Here is an 18522-nt window from a genome sequence, read left to right on the forward strand (position 1 = left end):
ACGTTATCTATGTTCTATTGTGAATAAAATATTGGCTCATGTGATTTGAAATTCCTTTAGTTTTCATTTTATTAAAATTTAAAAAACGTCCCAACTTTTCCGGAATTCGGGTTGTACATAGCCTACATGCAGAAACACAAATGCACTCATTGTAAGCATGGCTCGAACACAAATGTACTCATAAGAATGGCTTTATGTCAAAATCTTCATTAAGACCATAAGGAGATAATGTGTTTAAATAGTAAATCCAAAAAGTTTCCCGTTGGAGAAGCTTTTTACCATGATCACCTCCTCTAAACGGTTTGTTGACCCGCTCCACCCCAATATATCTAAGGGCGCTGACATTATGCCCAGCTAATTTAAAATGAGCAGCAACAGGACTACGTTCATCTCCTGTTCTGATGGTGCTTCTGTGCTCACTGATCCTAGTCCGTAGCGCTCTCGTTGTTTTACCGACATACAAGGCCGCCTTAATGCACGGGCTTTCCTGGGCTGAAGCCCAGGGGCCTCGCAAGTTTAGGGGCCTCCGATGGTCGGTGTTTTTTTGTTTTTTTTTCTCTCTCTCGTGTTCAAGGCTCTAAAGCTATTATATGTCTAGTTGCTTAATGTTTAGTCAGACTGACAGCTCCCCCGTGACAGGTGAAGTGACAGCCCACCACCAGGGGTGGTCTCCCTTCCTGCGCTACTTGGTGTGTCCGTGTCATTCATTTAGTCGGAAGTTTGAGAGCGGTGCCCAGAAAAGAAAATCCTTATTAAGAAGGAGTTGCGCGAAAAATGTCTGCTAAAGAGCATCCCAAAGCTCACCGGATTTTTTAAACCAGCTTCTAGTGCTACTGAAGATGCATCCAGCACCGGAGAAACATCGCTTCACACACCGGAGGTGGAGGGAGCGGAGGAGCTGCAGGCCTCGACCGCCGCGCCCGCGCTGCCCGCGCAGGTGGACGAGGAACAGCAGGGGACTGCCAGCAGCAGCATCAATAGAGGGGAGGAGGAGGAGGAGGTGCGGGTGAGTCTCAGAGAGAGGACCAGGCCGCTAAATAGTCAGATGATTACCCATATAACAGTGACCCGGGCCACTGGGGAAATAATATTGACCCACAAGTGCGGGCTTATTGGGCGAAAATGGGACCGAAGGTCTGTCAAAATAAAAATGTGGACGTGTCAGCATCGGAACGCAAATATAAATGAGTGTGTTTGTGTCTGTGCAGGTGCATGTGCATGTGATTGGTTCAAAAGGCCTGCTGAGGTCAGAGAAGAGGCTCCTACATTTATCTGTTGCTGTTCTTGCTGTTATCAGTTATATCAGTTCAGACAGGTTGAGTATGTTTGTGCAGACAGGTGATGGTTGGTGATGATGTTTTTCATAGTGTTTAAAATCACAAAGTTTGGTTTTCGTCAACGTAAGTTGCTTTGTTGATAAATAAAGTGTCTTGTGTTTATGCTCAGGGGGGCTCAGTGATATTTTAATAACAATATTATGGTGTTTTCTGTCTCAAAGAAGGAAAACTCACTGTTGTTGCCAGGTCTTGAAAGAAACTAATGCATTTTATGATGTAGATTATTCATCATTTAAATTTAAATCATTTAAACACCGACTAAAATCCTTCATTTTAAAACGAGACTAAATTGAGTGGATGGCGGGGAGATTTGGGGGGCCTACAAAACCAAAACCTCCCCGGGGCCTCCCATTAGGTTAAGGCGGCTCTGCCGACATATGATAAGCCACATGGGCAACTGATTAAATAAATAACATGTGTGGTACTACATGTAATGGTGCCGCGAATAGATAGTGTCTTACCAGTGTGTGGATGATTAATATTTTTACATTTATGCGTATACGAGCACTGGGCACAACTTCCACATCTATAATTACCCTCTGGCATGTTAAAAAAAGGAGTTGTAAGTTGTGGACGTATATCATTCTTAACTAGATGGTCTTTTAAGTTAGAAGCACGCTTAAAAATAAGCTTAGGTTTTTCTGGGAAGACTCTGATTAGTTTGGGGTCCGAATCAATAATGTGCCAATGTTTGTAAACAGATTTTCTAAATTCTGATACAAGTGGAGAGTATTTTACACAGCATAAAGGAGACTTATTTGGGGGTTTTGTGCGTTTATTTGATCGAAGGCACTCATCTTGCGTTGTCTGATTAAAACGTTCTTTTGCCGAATCCACCAAAATCTTGTTTGTACCCTCTATTGAGGAATCTTTTTGTCAAGTCCGCAGCCTGCTTTGAGTAAGATGTGTTATCGCTGCATATTCTGCGTACACGATTAAACTGACTTATTGGGAGACTTTTGACCAACGGCCTGGGATGAAAACTATCCCCATGCAATATAGTGTTGCGATCTGTAGGCTTGCGAAAAAGATCAGTTTTTAAGACCGTACCATCTTTATATATCTGGATATCCAAAAAATTGATGCGTTGTTTATCATATTCCAGAGTAAATTTTAAATGTTCATTACAAGAGTTCAAATACTCCTGAAAGTCATTGAATACATCCACTGTGCAAGAAAAATATCGTCAATAAACCTCTTGTAAAATAAGATCTTAGAGTAAAATGGATTTCTCTGATGCAGCACAAATTGATTCTCAAAAAAACCCATAAATAAACAAGCATAATTAGGGGCCATTTTGCTTCCCATGGCAGTGCCTTTCTTTTGTATATAAAACTCATCTTGGAAGCGAAAGAAGTTATTGGTAAGAACTATGTTCGCCAAGTCTAATATGCACTCAGTGCTAGGTTTTGACTCCGCCTTATTCAAAGATAGAAAATACTGAAGTGCTTCTAGGCCACCATCATGTGGAATATTTGAGTACAAACTCTGAACATCAAAAGTGGCCAACAAACAATTATCAGAAATATGATCAAAGGTCTTTAGTGAATTGATAAAATCGATAGAGTCACGTATATAAGAAGGAAGGGTAACCACTTCTGATTTAAAAAATAGAAGCACCATCAGAACAGGAGATGAACGTAGTCCTGTTGCTGCTCATTTTAAATTAGCTGGGCATAATGTCAGCGCCCTTAGATATATTGGGGTGGAGCGGGTCAACAAACCGTTTAGAGGAGGTGATCATGGTAAAAAGCTTCTCCAACGGGAAACTTTTTGGATTTACTATTTAAACACATTATCTCCTTATGGTCTTAATGAAGATTTTGACATAAAGCCATTCTTATGAGTACATTTGTGTTCGAGCCATGCTTACAATGAGTGCATTTGTGTTTCTGCATGTAGGCTATGTATGTTGATTGTTTTCTCCATACAACTGTTCCCTTAATTGAGTAATGAGTGGGGTTATTATGACTTGTAATTGTCACATGACTTGTATTTGTGTGTGTCTAATTAAGGTGATCACCTGTGTCTATTTAAAGGTGATTTCACTTCACATTGATGTTAAGCCTGATGAAGACCTGAGGGTCGAAACGTTGCTTGTTTTTTAATAAATTATGGGAGTTAGCAGTGTTGCGGACATTACATTTCTTCACCTCAGTAGTCTTTCTTTGTCCAGCACCTGCCAGAAGGTGGGATGTGCACACAATAACTCTTTTTAACAATTACAAATATTACCATGACTAAAGAGCATACTCATACTGGTAGATTGATCATTACAGAAACATTATGTTGGTAAGAACCAATGTTAGTTTAGGGCAGCTGTGGCACAAACCTTACATTGTGTGTGTGTGTAGCAATTCATAATACTCAAAATGACTTTATATTGCAATTATACATACCTCCGCGTCAGCTTTGTGGTTTCATCGATGGTATATAATACATTTTTTGTAATGCTTTTATGTTCATAATCATTAAATGCTATTAAAATACTGAAAACAAACAAAAACCCATTAACACGTTCATAATTTTATGTATTTATTATTTTAAGTATCTCTCGAGCAGTTTTGAGCTCAGACCAGATCCCTCAGGCGACCGTTAATTGTACATCACAATGAATACGCTACTGTACGAACATTTTAAAATTATCACCAAATTATCATTTTTGAAAGTTAACAACAATGGCACCTCAATAAATTAGTAAAATATTAAAGGGAGTTATTGCCTACATAACATGTTTTAATATAAATAATTAATAAATAAAAAACTGAAATAAAGATGTAAACGTCATCTCTCATTCAAACTTGCTCGCTCCCGCTCTCTCTTCCAGCTCGGCGCTACTACATTTTGGATTGCGGGAAATAGTGCTTCAGCGAGTGTACATCAATTGTACCCTCGAAATCAGAATGAATTGTGGGTAAAAAGTAGTGGACGAATGTAGGGAATGAAGTCATTCACTCAGAATTTGCACAGCACTAAAAAATGGCTGACAATTTCCAACTAAACTCAACACTAATTAAATGGATCTTGGACTTCCTGAGTGGGCGGCCACAGAGAGTAAGGGTAGGTTACACATTATTTGGGGTCCGCTTCACTTCAATTGGGACACCACATGGTGGCTCTTGTCACCACTATTATATATATTGTACACTGACTGTTGTCGCAGTAGTTACCTTGGACGTTATATAACTAAATTTGCAGATGATACGGTTGTGATTTGTTTATTGGAGCGAGATGAAACACGATCCAGTGTTGCATGAATTTGTTGACTGGTGTGAAGCCTCCCAGTTGCATTTGAATATGTCCAAGACCAAACAGTTGGTCTTTGATTTTAGACATGGGGCTCCCTCACCCACTCCAACTCTGATAAAAGGAGAGGAGATAGAGATGGTCAAGTAAAGTCACCTTTATTTATATAGCGCTTTAAACAAAATACATTGCATCAAAGAAGCTGAACAACATTCATTAGGAAAACAGTGTGTCAATAATGCAAAATGACAATTCATCATTGAATTCAGTTTAAATAGTGTCTGTCCATTTATTTGCAATCAAGTCAACTATATCGCTGTAGAAGAAGTGACCCCAACTAAGCAAGCCAGAGGCGACAGCGGCAAGGAACCGAAACTCCATCGGTGACAGAATGGAGAAAAAAACCTTGGGAGAAACCAGGCTCAGTTGGGGGGCCAGTTCTCCTCTGACCAGACGAAACCAGTAGTTCAATTCCAGGCTGCAGCAAAGTCAGATTGAGCAGAAGAATCATCTGTTTCCTGTGGTCTTGTCCTGGTGGTGACGGAGTATAAATATCTTAGTCTTAACATTGACCGTAAATTATCCTGGGATCAGTGTGATGATGCCGTTTTTAAAAAGGGCCAACAAAGTTTATATTTTCTTAGAAAAAATAATTATTTTAATGTTGATAACAAAAAGTTTTTTTTTTTTTTTTTGTAAGTCTTTTATTGAGAGTATTCTCTCAACTGTATATGCTGGTATTGACATTCAAAAATCGGACCCACTTTATATTAAGTGGCCTTAACTACTATGTACTTACATTTTCATTAATAATTTAGTACAAAGTACTTATTGTGTACATACATGTTTTTACATTGTACTTATATTAAAAAAAACTACATGTAATTACATCTGTATTTAATTTCTGTAATTACATTTATAATTACACTGTTGACCCATACTTTACACCTTAACCCACCCTTAAACTTACCCATACCTCCAACCCTCTCCCTAACCTTACCACTATCCCACCTCAATAGCAGCAAAAGTGTTTTACAATACAATATGAACACAATAAGTACATTGTACTTGTTTTTTTATGTAAGTACATAGTAGTTAAGGCCACCTAATATAAAGTGGGACCCAAAAATCACCCACAGAAACAAATTGGGGAAGATTGTTAAAACCTGTGGAAGAATCATTGGTAAACAACAGGTAGACCTGTACCAACTATATCTGATGAGATATAGTTGGCACAGAAGGCAGACAAGGTTCGCATGGATACAACCCATCCACTTTCAGTGGAGTTCAAGCCTCTCCCTTCTGGTCGTAGATATAGATACCCTAAGGTTAGAACCAACCGAGCAAAAAACCCATTCATTCCCATGGCAATAACCCAATCAAATAAGGTATGGGGAGGGGTATGACTAGAGAACATATGTGAAGTAGTTTTATTTATTTATTTTTATTATTTATGAAATTGTGCGTGTGGATAATGTGTGTGTTGTGGATTATGTGTCAATATGTCTGTACTGCATAACAAATTGCCTCTCTGAGGACATTAAAGTCTTCTAAGTATAAGTCTTACACAAGCAGCACATTCTGCAGCAAAAACTTGCAGCAGCCACCAGCACCTATGGTAGTGTCAACACAGACCCTTCCTTCATGCTGGAGGAAAATGTTGAAGAGGGGAGTTAGGACAACAGCAGTCCACAGCTTTCTGAAGAAACATTGGAAGCATTGGATTCACCATCTTCAAAAGGACTCTTGAGATTTGACTCTAGAAATTGAATATATTTCATATTATAAAACAAAATTATAAGTAAAAGTCTTTCTAACCCTGAGCTACTGTGTCTGTTGTTTTTTCTTACACCAACATGTTCTTATTTTTCTCAGATTTGGAGGAGCCTCTACATTACCCATGAGCCTCTGTCACCACTGTTACAGAGACACCGCTAGCACAGCTGTTCAAACATTTCTGATTTTAAATTGGGCATTACATTACACAACTGTTACATAAATGTAATTATTGCATATTTAATAAAATGTATATTCACACACATATACATATATAGAGAAGAAAGAAGCATGACTTTACAACCAACCTGACTTGGTCATGTACTTTGTATTAAGAGTTCCACCTCTTCACCAAAAGTATTTCCTGCACCATCCTGGCTTCTACCACCCCACCTGATCTGATCCAAAACATAAGATCAAGTCATTTGTCATCAAAAAAGTATTGATTTATTGCTGTGTGTGTGTGTGTGTGTGTCAGGACACAACTTTGTATAAGGACATGGGTATGACACAGGTATTATAAGGAGAGGGTGACTTATAAGGACATAACCCATGTCCCCATTTTTCAAAAAGTTCTAAACCATACAGAATTAGTTTTTTTTTTTTGAGAAAGTAAAAATGCACAAAGTTGTGAGGGTTAGGTTAGGTATAGGGTTGGTGTAGTGCGATAGAATATACAGTTTCTACAGTATAAAAACCATGGTTATGGTTATGGTTTACCAACAAAAAAGAGGTGTGTTTAGACTCATTGCTATTTTAAGGAGCTGAAAATAGACTGCACCATAGACCAACTCAAACCTGGTCTAAAGTCTGCCGCAATGTTTTTTCTTTTTATTTAAAGAGCGTGTTAGTATAGGCGGGCAATTTCATAATTAAAAATAAAATACGAATGAATCCATCTCTGATAATCCCGGGTTGCTATGGTCACGCAGGTTTGTTTACGCATTAAACTCGTGGCCACGGGAAAAACATGTCATCCCCTCAACATAAGAAGTTGTGGCCATGAGAAATGGATGTTGTTCCCTCAACATAGCATCTCAAGGCCACGACATAAGGATGTCGTTACCTCTACAAAATGATCTCGTGGCCACGACATAATATGATGTTTCCACAAGTTAATATGACGTTCCCACAAATTAATATCTCGTGGCCACAACATATTATCACGTTCCCACGAGTTATTATGTTGTGGCAATGACAAAACTAAGTAAACCGAACAAGTCACTTTAGGGGCACCGTAGTTAAGCAATCATGCACTTTATACATTTTGTTACTTTCCATGTATTTTAAATAAAAGTGTAATTATATAATTTATTAACCAGCAAACTGTACTGCAGGGCTACAAAAAAAGACCACTGCACCACTGTCACCCTATATTTTAATTTAAAATAATAATAATAATTCCAATGACCCTTTGGACTTCTTTGTACCGGCAATGTTTCATCAAGCACAGATCTTCTTTCTTATAATTGCAGAAGGGAAACTCCCGAAAGACTCTGTGGAAGGTATCACCACAAATACTACCCATTTGGAAAGAAGTGTTGCATATCAAACCCGAACCAGACAAATTAAAGATTCGATCAGGAGCATGGTTGAAACATGAGGAGCCAAATTCATCAGAAAGGCAACAGGATGTTCTAAATCCATTCCTAGTGCCACAAGTCATAACAAGTCCACTAACCAACCAACTCTTTCACAGAACAGCTTTCAACATTAACACCATTAGAACAATTATTGACAATTTCAATTTTAAAAAGAGATGGTCAAATTTGGGGCAAGTAATCATGATCAGAGGTGGGTAGTAACGAGTTACATTTACTTTGTTACATTTACTTGAGTAAATTTTTTGGGTAACTAATACTTTTTGGAGTATATTTAAAGATGGGTACTTTTACTTGAGTAATTCTTTTGGAAAAAATTTGTACGTTACTTTATCTTAATGCAATAAATGTTATTTATAAGTGTGCTGTCTACTGTTCAACAGGTAATAACTGGGCTACATTCGATTACAGTACACGACAGGGGCGTCGGACTGGGGGTAAAACCAGTACTGATTACCAGGGCCCCAAAGGAAGAGAGGGCCCTTGAAAAGTCTGGAATATATATTTTCGCCGGGGGGGGCATTAGGACTGCATATGCATTATTAATATTAATACAATCACACCGCCGTCAGAACGTTCACCGAGTCATATCATCAGCTGCTAAATTCAGATCTGTGTTCGCTGGCTGGCAGTGAGCCAGAGAGATGCGTTTTTACAGCACTGCGCATTATAACCAATCACACACGATTCTGTTGGGCTTATGAATGCAATGGCCAATCAAAGGTGTTCAGATGAGTCATCGCTAAAATGCCGGTGCTTCCTTCACTCACTCACTGACTGAATACCTCTTTCTGGCGAATTCTCTCGTCAGAAACAACAAAGTGCAGATGTGTGTACAAATCTGTAAATAAGATATTGATATCACAGTGTTAACAGTTTCAGTGATTTTAATGGGAGTTTTTGAGAGTGATTGATGATGATGATCTTTGATAATGTAAATGTTATTTGCTCTCTTTATGAACAATGAAAGATTTATTAGAGGTATTTATATCACATTTCAATGTTAAATTCACATTTAATATAAAGTCAGTCATATTAAAAATATGTTATGGCATGACACCTATATCTGTGACTTAAGTAAACAGACAGATGTTCTGTAACTTAAGGGTCATGTGAGGAGTTTTCTCTCTTCTCTGTGTCAGAGGTTATTTATACATATATAATACATACTTTAAAATATAATTTATTTTGTGATGCAAATCCGAATTTGCGCTTTAAACAAAATGCATTGCGTCAAAGCAACTGAACAACATTCATTAGGAAAACAGTGTCAATAATGCAAAATGATAGTTAAAGGCAGTACATCATTGAATTCAGTGATGTCATCTCTGTTCAGTTAAATAGTATCTGTGCATTTATTTGCAATCAAGTCAACGATATCGCTGTAGATGAAGTGTCCCCAACTAAGCAAGCCAGAGGCGACAGCGGCAAGGAACGAAACTCCATCGGTGACAGAATGGAGAAAAAAACCTTGGGAGAAACCAGGCTCAGTTGGGGGGCCAGTTCTCCTCTGACCAGACGAAACCAGTAGTTCAATTCCAGGCTGCAGCAAAGTCAGATTGAGCAGAAGAATCATCTGTTTCCTGTGGTCTTGTGCTGGTGCTCCTTTGAGACAAGGTCTTTACAGGGGATCTGTATCTGGGGCTCTAGTTGTCCTGGTCTCCGCTGTCTTTCAGGGATGTAGAGGTCCTTTCTAGGTGCTGATCCAGCATCTGGTCTGGATACGTACTGGATCCGGGTGACTGCAGTGACCCTCTGATCTGGACACAGACTGGATCTGGTGGCCACGGTGACCTCGGAACAAGAGAGAAACAGACAAATATTAGCGTAGATGCCATTCTTCTAATGATGTAGCAAGTACATAGGGTGTTATGGGAAGTGTTTCCGGTTCCGGTTTACCTAATTAATGCAGCCTAAAAATCCTTTAACGGATTTGGATATTAAAAGCATATTAGTAAGTTATGTGTATGCCAGGTTAAAGAGATGGGTCTTTAATCTAGATTTAAACTGCAAGAGTGTGTCTGCCTCCCGAACAATGTTAGTTATGTTATTCCAGAGTATAAGCACCAAATAGGAAAAGGATCTGCTGCCCGCAGTTGATTTTGATATTCTAGGTATTATCAAATTGCCTGAGTTTTGAGAACGTAGCAGACGTAGAGGATTATAATGTAAAAGGAGCTCATTCAAATACTGAGGTGCTAAACCATTCAGGGCTTTATAAGTAATAAGCAATATTTTAAAATCTATAAGATGTTTGATAGGGAGCCAATGCAGTGTTAACAGGACCGGGCTAATATGGTCATACTTCCTGGTTCTAGTAAGAACTCTTGCTGCTGCATTTTGGACTAGCTGTAGTTTGTTTACTAAGCGTGCAGAACAACCACCCAATAAAGCATTACAATAATCTAACCTTGAGGTCATAAAAGCATGGATTAACATTTCTGCATTTGACATTGAGAGCATAGGCGGTAATTTAGATATATATTTTTGAGATGGAAAAAAGCAGTTTTACAAATGCTAGAAATGTGGCTTTCTAAGGAAAGATTGCGATCAAATAGCACACCTAGGTTCCTAACTGATGACGAAGAATTGACAGAGCAACCATCAAGTCTTAGACAGTGTTCTAGGTTATTACAAGTAGAGTTTTTAGGTCCTATAATTAACACCTCTGTTTTTTCAGAATTTAGCAGTAAGAAATTACTTGTCATCCAGTTTTTTATGTCGACTATGCAATCCATTAGTTTTTCAAATTGGTGTGTTTCACCAGGCTGCGAAGAAATATAGAGTTGAGTATCATCAGCATAACAGTGAAAGCTAACACCATGTTTCCTGATGATATCTCCCAAGGGTAACATATTTCAACATTAGTGGTCTCAAAAACCTGAAAACTGACAAACCTGAGCAATGAAGCTCTAACATAAGTTTTTGTGCATATAACTTCTAACACATTAAAAACTGTCTCACTGCATTGCAGAAAACATTTTATTTCATAAGACATAAGCATCTTTCAGTTTGGCAAGTTTTGCACTAAGTATTGAATGAAGCAGCTTTCTCTCATTGTAAGAGCTGCTTTTGAGCAGATTTGGGCTAGATTTCACTTCATTTGAACAGAAGCACTATTTCAACATTACTGGTCTCAGAAACCTGAAAACTGACAAACCTGATCATTGAAGCTCTAACATAAGTTTTTGTGCATATAACTTCTAACACATTAAAAACTGTCTTACAGCATTGCAGAAAACATTTTATTTCATAAGACATAAGCATCTTTCAATTTGGCAAGTTTTGCACTAAACATTGAATGGAGCAGCTTTCTCTCATTGTGAGAGCTGCTTTTGAGCAGATTTGAGCTAGATTTCACTTCATTTGAACAGAAGCACTATTTCAACATTACTGGTCTCAGAAACCTGAAAACTGACAAACCTGAGCATTGAAACTCTAATATAAGTTTTCGTGCATATAACTTCTAACACATTAAAAACTGTCTCAATGCATTGCAGAAAACATTTTATTTCATAAGACATAAGCATCTTTTAGTTTGGCGAGTTTTGCACTAAACAGTGAATGAAGCAGCTTTCTCTCATTGTAAGAGCTGCTTTTGAGCAGATTTGGGCTAGATTTCACTTCATTTGAACAGAAGCACTATTTCAACATTACTGGTCTCAGAAACCTGAAAACTGACAAACCTGAGCATTGAAGCTCTAACATGAGTTTTTGTGCATATAACTTCTAACACATGAAAAACTGTTTTACAGCATTGCAGAAAACATTTTATTTCATAAGACATAAGCATCTTTCAATTTGGCAAGTTTTGCACTAAACATTGAATGGAGCAGCTTTCTCGCATTGTGAGAGCTGCTTTTGAGCAGATTTGTGCTAGATTTCACTTCATTTGAACAGAAGCACTATTTCAACATTACTGGTCTCAGAAACCTGAAAACTGACAAACCTGAGCATTGAAGCTCTAACATGAGTTTTTGTGCATATAACTTCTAACACATGAAAAACTGTTTTACAGCATTGCAGAAAACATTTTATTTCATAAGACATAAGCATCTTTCAATTTGGCAAGTTTTACACTAAACATTGAATGGAGCAGCTTTCTCTCATTGTGAGAGCTGCTTTTGAGCAGATTTGAGCTAGATTTCACTTCATTTGAACAGAAGCACTATTTCAACATTACTGGTCTCAGAAACCTGAAAACTGACAAACCTGATCATTGAAGCTCTAACATGAGTTTTTGTGCATATAACTTCTAACACATAAAAAACTGTCTCACTGCATTGCAAAAACATTTTATTTCATAAGACATAAGCATCTTTCAGTTTGGCGAGTTTTGCACTAAACATTGAATGGAGCAGCTTTCTCTCATTGTAAGAGCTGAATTTGAGCAGATTTGGGCTAGATTTCACTATATTTGAACAGAAGCACTATTTCAACATTACTGGTCTCAGAAACCTGAAAACTGACAAACCTGATCATTGAAACTCTAACATAAGTTTTCGTGCATATAACTTCTAACACATTAAAAACTGTCTCACTGCATTGCAGAAAACATTTTATTTCATAAGACATGAGCATCTTTCAGTTTGGCAAGTTTTGCACTAAACATTGATTGAAGCAGCTTTCTCTCATTGTAAGAGCTGCTTTTGAGCAGATTTGGGCTAGATTTCACTTCATTTGAACCGAAGCACTATTTCAACATTACTGGTCTCAGAATCCTGAAAACTGACAAACCTGATCATTGAAGCTCTAACATGAGTTTTTGTGCATATAACTTCTAACACATGAAAAACTGTTTTACAGCATTGCAGAAAACATTTTATTTCATAAGACATAAGCATCTTTCAGTTTGGCGAGTTTTGCACTAAACATTGAATGGAGCAGCTTTCTCGCATTGTGAGAGCTGCTTTTGAGCAGATTTGTGCTAGATTTCACTTCATTTGAACAGAAGCACTATTTCAACATTACTGGTCTCAGAAACCTGAAAACTGACAAACCTGAGCATTGAAGCTCTAACATAAGTTTTCGTGCATATAACTTCTAACACATGAAAAACTGTCTCACTGCATTGCAGAAAACATTTTATTTCATAAGACATAAGCATCTTTCAGTTTGGCGAGTTTTGCACTAAACAGTGAATGAAGCAGTTCCCTATCAAAAGCTACTCTCGATGCTGCGCTCAATAGCGCTAATGAGAACATTCTTTGTTCGACCGGTTGTGAAGCACATGTGTCAAACACGCCAAGAATTGGCTTACATAACCTCGGCAGGTGACGTCACTGATAACGTGCACCTGCAGGTTATAAATAGACGTGAAACGGAAACATCCTCAGGTTTCTTTGTCTTCAGAGACCGCATTGTGTGTGTGTGTGTGTCACGCTGATGAAAGTATTAGTTTAAAAGGAAAGGAAGTTCTAACTATTCTTGCTGATTCCATATGAGATGTGTGCCTCGCTCTCCATGGCCGATCTCTGAAGAGAAATCGCATGTTTATTGTTTAAAAAAAAGAAAGAAAAAAGGCTGCTTTTGCGTTCTAGAGTGGCAGTTATAAGCACCGCGGTTCACTTCCTATCCGCGCTATGCTCTTTGCTCTCACGAGGAACGAGCTGCTTCCCACTCATTAAGATCGCGCTCCGATCTGGAGGATCAGACGGTTCTCGCGCCCACCTCCGAAGCGTGCCCAGGCACTTCATCGGATTGGGCAGAGGCTGCTGTAGCTCTAGCTTCTGTTGAAATGGACATTGAGAGTGCTCTCTCCTAGCGCTCCTCTCGCGATTATAAGCACATGAGGAGTTACTAGGTGGTGACTCGTGCAGTGACCAGATTAAAGCCTTAAAATTAGATTTTGTATATTATGATTTCAAAGGTGAGAGAGACGCTAGCTGCTATCTCTCCCCTATTGGAGCAACATCATTTAAATAAAAATATAAATAAATGATGATGAAAATGATGATGATTATGATGATGAAAAATATATATATAAAAATATATATATATGAAAGGACAGCAATTGTTTCCTGCCAAGCCACGTACTGCAGCAGCATCTGCACTTGGATGGAACACATTTCATGCTGTGGGTCAGACTAGTACTGCCCTGCACACCATAGGTTCTGCAGGCGTATCAGGCTGATTAAAATAAATAAATAAATAAGTCTGAGTGCCAGGAGGAGACCTTTAATATGTTTCTCACTCACTGTGCTCAAGTGTCAGGGCTGTCAAGAAATAAATAAATAAACAGTCCCGACTCGATCCAGCTCCTCTGGGGTAGGAGGTTCACAGAGAGTGTGGCGAGTTGTGCGCCCCCTCATAAGACTGGGGAGCAGCTTGTAGCACTTGGCAGCCGCAGATGGAGCTGGACTAAAGTACAGTCATTACGACCAAAGCAAGGGCCTTAAGCTGTGCCCAGGACAAAGGGTGTGTCCCCTCAGGGAGGGCCCTGGAAAATTCTATCAGAAGTATAAGGCTCCTCCCCGGCACCCTTAGGGGATCACTGAACAACCTCCGCCACCACCGGTGTTTCGGGGGGCAGTGGCCTCCAGTAAAATGATACATGCTCTGTTGCTTCCTGCCACGTTTCAGGACACCAGATATCTTAACCCCCCCCCCCCCACCACCACACACACAACAAACAAAGTGTCACAATTAAGTGCTCTTTTTGGAGAAGCTGGCAGCGTGGAAGCTACTGCCAAATATCTCCCCATGAGTCAAAAGAACTGGAGTGAAGGGCTACGGGATTCAGTTTGCACATCGTCTTCTGCGTTTCAACAGCGTGGTCTCCACCTCTGTGAAACCGGCACTTGCATATCTGTTGACACAGGAATCACAGACTCTGCTGGTCAAAGGGGCCATAGAATGTGTTCCCCTGCCAGACAGAGAGTCAGGCTACTACAGTCTGTATTTCTTGATTCCCAAGAAAGACGGGGGGCTGCGTCCAATCACAGATCTATGGACGTGTATTTTCATTTTGAAATATTGCCACAACTTAGGAGGTTCCTGAGGTTCGCTTTCGGGGGCAAAGCTTACCAGTGTCAGGTTCTTCCATTCGGCCTAGCTTTGTTATCCCGCACTTATACGAAATTCATGGATGCAGCTCTGGCTCCTCTACGACTCCAGGGCATCCACATTTAAAATGTATATAAACGACTGGCTGAATCTGACCCAGTCTCAAGGGCTTGCGCTTCGACATCAGCATGTCATCCTAGCTCATCTCGAATCTCTGGGGTTGAGACTCAACGGCAAGAAAAGCGTTCTCTCTCTGGCTCAGAGGACAACGTATTTGGGTGTGGTATGGGATTTGATCATAATGCAGGCACAGCTGTCTCCTGCATGCATCAAATCCATTCTAAACACCCTAAAGAACATCAAGCTAGGCCAGAAAGTCACTGTTCATCACTTTCAGAAGGTTTTAGGTCTCATGGCAGCTGCATCCACGGTAATACCTTTGGGCCTCCTGCACATGAGACCGTTTCAGTTGTGGCTCAGAGCCAGGGGATTTCATCCAAGGGCCAATCCCCAGTGGCAATTAAGGGTTACGCGCCAGGGGCTTCGTACCCTATCTATGTGGTTCAGACCCCGGTCTCTGACTTTGGGTCCCACTCTAGGTCCGTGTTGTCATCGCAAGATGCTAATGACAGACGCTTCCCTCATGGGCTGGGGAGCGGCCTTAGTTGGCTGTCCAGCCCAAGGGATCTGGAGAGGTCATCTTCTCGAATTGGCACATCAATTGCCTCGAAATTAAGACTGTATTTCTGGCCCTGAAATACTTCCTCCAGCAGTTGAGAGGCTACCATGTCCTAGTGCGGGTGGACAACACATCTGTAGTCTCTTAAATAAATCGCCAGAGCAGACTGCAGTCGCGCCGCTCGAATGAGTTAGCGCACCAGGTTCTGCTTTGGGCACAGGACAAGTTCCTGTCCCTCAGGGCGATTTACATTCCTGGGCATATGAATGTGGGAGTAGACTTGCTGTCCAGACAAGCTGTGAAACACGGGAAATGGAAACTCCACCCCTAAGTAGTCAAATCTGGGAAAGATTCAAGTAGCAGAAGTGGACCTCTGTGCTTCACAGGAGATGGCACAATGTCCCCTCTACATCTCTTTGACTCATCCAGCTCCCCTGGGTCTGGACGCTATGGCCCATGCGTGGCCAAGACTGCGTCTTTACGCCTTTTCTCCGATTGCTCTGCTCCCGGGAGTCCTGGCCAAGGTCCGTCGACAGGGGTCTCGCCTCTTACTGATAGCGTCCCGTTGGCTGACCGGAGTTTGGTTCCCAGATCTAATATCCCTCCTCGATGGCTCGCCTTGGGCGATTCCAGTCAGGAGAGATCTTCTCTCTCAGGCACAGGGGACAGTATTTCATCCCCGGCCTGAGCTCTGGAACCTTCACGTCTGGCCCATGAGGGGACCAACCACAGATGCTGGCCTTCCAGCCACAGTAATAGAGACTATTCTAAGTGCTAGGACTCCCTCCACTAAAAGAACTTATGCCCTCATATGGAGTGTTTTTGAGGGCTGGTGCATGACACACCATGCAGACCCAGCTCACTGCCAAATTGTTTCAGTACTGGAATTTCTGCAAGAGAAATTGTCCTCAGGCACAGGCCCTAGTACTCTCAGAACCTATGTGGCCGCTATTTCGGCTTGCCACATTCTGATTGATGGGGTTTCTGTTGGAAAGCACCCTCTAGTCGCCCGCTTCATTCGTGGGGCTAAGCGGTTGAGGCCACCCACTAGAGCTATGGTCCCTTCATGGGATTTAGCCATAGTGCTCGAAGGGTTGGCTGGCCCCCCATTCGAACCATTAGAATCAGCGCCTGCCAGGCTTCTGACTCTAAAGATGGTTTTTCTTATGGGCGTTACATCTCTAAGGAGAATTCGGGATTTACAGGCTTTGTCAGTCCTGCCATCCTGTTCCGATTTTGCCCCTAGGTGAGTCAAAGCTATTTTGCATCCTCACCCTAACTATCTTCCAAAAGTTCCTTTCTCGACCATACATCCGGTCATTCTCGAAGCTTTCTGTCCTCCGCCATTCACGACACCGGAGCAGCAAAGACTTCACTTACTGTGTCCAGTACGTGCTCTTCAGACTTACGTCCACCGCACTAGCCAGTGGCATAAGTCAGAACAACGTTTCATATGCCATGGGGGCCGCAGTCAGGGGTGCGGCTGCCACCAGGCAAACAGTTTCACATTGGGTGAGGGATGTTCCTGCTCAAGTGTGTGATGCGGCAGGTTGGTCCTCTCCGCACACATTTTTCAGGTTCTATAGTTTGGATGTCCATCCTACTAATTTCCAAAGTCTTCTGTCCTCCGCCATTTACAACACCGGAGCAGAAGAGACTTCACTTACTGTGTCCAGTATGTGCTCTTCAGATTTACTTCCACCGCACTAGCCAGTGGCGTAAGTCAGAGCAGCTTTTCATATGCCGTGGGGGCCGCAGTCAGGGGTGCGGCTGCCACCAGGCAAACAGTTTCACATTGGGTGAGGGTTGCTATTGCCCTAGCCTACGAGGCGCGTGGTCAAACTTCGCCTCTAGGAGTTAGTGCCCATTCAACCAGTTGGGTTGCATCTTCAATGGCTTGAGCAAGAGGTGCGCCCTTGCAGCAAGTGTGTGATGCGGCAGGTTGGTCCTTTCCGCAGACATATGTCAGATTCTATAGTTTGGATGTCGATGCTACTCCGGGCTCCCATGCCCTTGAGTCCACATCCCAGAGTCATGTCTGAGACCTCTTCGATGTTTGTGCACACATACTACACAGCCTTGGGGGTCCAGACACTTACAGTGTGGCGGCGTTGGTATTCTCGTTCCCATTAGCGCTATTGAGCGCAGCATCGAGAGTAGCTTTTGAAAGGGAACGTCTCGGGTTACTTGGCTGTAACCCTGTTCCCTGAAAAAGCGGGAACGAGATGCTGCGCCTCAATGCCACACTGTCGACGTGTCCGGACGTCTCTTCAGACAAAGGGGTAACCTGAGGATGTTTCCATTTCACTTCTATTTATAACCTGCAGGTGCATCACTGGACCCTAACCTGAGGATGTTTCCATTTCACGTCTATTTATAACCTGCAGGTGCACGTTATCAGTGACGTCACCTGCCAAGGTTATGTAAGCCAATTCTTGGCGTGTTTGACACACAAGATAACAGGACTTAACGACTACAGACCTGTGGCTCTAACGTCTGTCGTCATGAAGTCGTTTGAAAAACTGGTTCTGGCTTATCTGAAGGACATCACTGGACCCTTACTGGACCCCCTGCAGTTTGCGTACCGAGCAAACAGGTCCGTGGATGATGCAATCAACATGGCATTGCACTTCATCCTGCAACATCTGGACAAAACAGGGACTTATGTGAGGATCCTGTTTGTGGACTTTAGTTCGGCTTTCAACACCATCATCCCAACAACCCTCCAGACCAAACTGACCCAGCTCTCTGTTCCTAGCTCTATCTGTCAGTGGATCACCAGCTTTCTGACAGATAGGCAACAGTTAGTGAGACTGGGGAAATTCATGTCAAACAGCTGCTCCACCAACACTGGTGCCCCTCAGGGATGTGTTCTCTC

Source organism: Carassius carassius, chromosome 46, assembly GCF_963082965.1.
Source record: "Carassius carassius chromosome 46, fCarCar2.1, whole genome shotgun sequence".
NCBI lineage: Eukaryota > Metazoa > Chordata > Actinopteri > Cypriniformes > Cyprinidae > Carassius > Carassius carassius.